Source organism: Hemicordylus capensis, chromosome 6 (assembly GCF_027244095.1).
Source record: "Hemicordylus capensis ecotype Gifberg chromosome 6, rHemCap1.1.pri, whole genome shotgun sequence".
NCBI lineage: Eukaryota > Metazoa > Chordata > Lepidosauria > Squamata > Cordylidae > Hemicordylus > Hemicordylus capensis.
This window is the reverse complement of record NC_069662.1, coordinates 47,452,748-47,455,324: the sequence shown is the minus strand read 5'-3', so window position 1 is coordinate 47,455,324 and position 2,577 is coordinate 47,452,748.

The following is a 2,577-nucleotide window of genomic DNA, read 5'->3' as shown; positions in this document are numbered from 1 at the left end:
TTTCACACAATAATCTGAATCTAGGTTTGATGTGGGTTACCAACATTAGCATGATTGTATCCCAAGGTGGGAAGCTCAGGCCATAAACCACTTTGGCATGTGTTCACACAATCACTTCAATGTTGGTAACTCACATTAAGGCTAGATTCAAATGATGGTGTGAACAAGCCTGGTGAGTCATTTTGGAAGGATCTGAACTCCAGTCCCACATTTAATCCAAGATAATTTGAGAAGGGAGGAAGGAAGCCTTCCACATAATTTTTGTGAGTGTGACCCAATAAGATGATTGTAGGAAATGGGGAGAATAAAATCAATAGGTTTGCCTAAGAAAAATGTATTTTTAAAAGAGTTCTTTAGAAAAAAAAAATTGAGTTGCAAAATAAAGTCTACATCATAAGATGACTCTTTTAGGGGAATATTTTAAAACAAATTTGTTTATTAGAGCAAGTTTTTAACTTAATGAGAATTTGTTGGAGAAAAAGGTACAAGGTTAATTCAACACTGGAAAGGGACAAATTAATTTCTACCTTATTTTTTATCTTTATGATGATATCCTGGCAGAGTACATCTTTTGGGCAAGGAGAAAAAATGAAAAATATGGTCCATATCCTTAATCCAGGGATTTTTTGTTTCTTTTTTAAGTGCTGCAGTCTTCATGGCTTTATTGTTGTATCCATATTTTGTTTTGAATAGATGTTATAGTGGAAATAGCTTACAGGAATGTATTCACACCTTGAAAAAATGTTCTCTGCAGCTCTGGAAGTTGCAACTTATAGCAATATAATCGAAAGGTACAATGCAAAACATTTAGGATGCCATCTCCAACAATATGAGAGGCCTCTTATGAACACATAATGCAATATAACTGGGCATTGAATCTTGATATTCACTCTGAAATATCACCAAAATATGACTAACTGAAGTTCCTTATCATTTTGTTTTTATGTATCAAAGATGAAATTCACAAGCATAGGAGTTTATTTAAATAACGAATACACTTTTCTTATGAGGCCGGCCATGAACAAAAAATTAAGTTCTTTCACAATTTTTAGCAGTCTTCACAACCTATGACCACCTTCATATGTGGCACTAAACATACCACTGAGTTGCTCTCGTTGTTTGTCCACATGTGAATGCTGTCAACATGTGACAAAATGCGAGAGCTCAATTTTAAAATCTATATTATAGCCAATGTTTTTCCTTTTTAAAAAGCACAATTTTCTTTATACAAAAAATGCTACCAACAACCTTTCCCCCCGCTATAGTACAAATAAAATCTATCAAGTTTATTTTCTGCAATCCTACATCCAAATCCAAAACACATTTAAGACAAACACCCAACTGTATGCCAGGATATTTTATGCAATAGACAAAATTTAAATATGACTTGTAATTCACTATCTAGGTGGATGGCAAAGTTAAATGCATAGCATATATTAAATGTTTATACCAGTACTTGATTTTCAATAATGCAGTGCCTAGTTTAGCGAAACATAAATTAAAATAATAAGAGTCCCACCACACTCAAAAATAAAAGCAAATTATTCTGCAATGCAAAATTAAATTGAAATTTTACTTTCCACAATGCCCTATCTTAATATAGTGGACAATCTTGTCTTTTTTTCAAAAGGGCTTCACAAAAATTCAGCCTCTGCAGTTCAGCGAGGGGGACACCATATTTCTGTGATTTACTGCCTCACAGCAGAGCCAAACAGGACTGCCCACCATTACATTAGAGGACAAGTGTATTTCCTGCAATGCAATGGCCAGATCCTTACAAGAAAAGTGTATTTCCTGCAGTGCAGTACTCAAATCCATAGCAAGACTCCCCCTTTCCCCGCACTGCAGTGTCCACCACAGCTGCGAGGAACTACTGAGTCTCTCTGACTCTGTTCGGGGTTCCAACTCTCAAACCAAGGCCACCACAGCCCCTTCAAGTGTTTAGCCTTCCAGCTGATCTTTTGCGACCCTGATCTACACAAAAGGGACAAGGCACAGGGTTTGCGCCCCCGCCCTCACTCGCGGCATCGAGGGGGCTTGGCCGTTTGCATGGAAAGAGCTCTGACTTGCCAATGCACCAACCCCACTTCTGCATCAAAACGGGAGGCGGGGGAAGGAAGGGCTCGGAGGGAGGGGTTTGCGACAAGCCTCGCCGGAGAATCAGTGATCGGCGCCAAAGCAGCTTTCTTTGCCCTGGCAGCCAAGAGACGATCCGGTTTTTTTGGCTTAGTTTTTGCAAGCTGCAGTCAGCGGGGGAAATCGAGGTGGGGGTGGGTGGGTAGAGCTGCAGTGCCGCTGCCGCTTTCCTCCCGAATGTCCGCGCCTTTTCGGACGCGCTTTGGCAGCAAGGACAGACGCTCCCGACAGCGCGGCTGCAGCTACAAGAGGCGTGGAAGGAAAAGGAGGGAGGCTGAGTAGATGGAGGGAAGAGCCACTCTCAGTCCCACTCCCTCCCCCCTTTCCCAGGGCTGGGTCAAGGCAGGCAGCAGCCACCCCCACACGCGGCGCAGCAGAAAGGAAGCGCAGCCGGCCGCCCAAGAAGCTCATGGCCACCCCTCGTGAGCTAGCCAAGCCCGG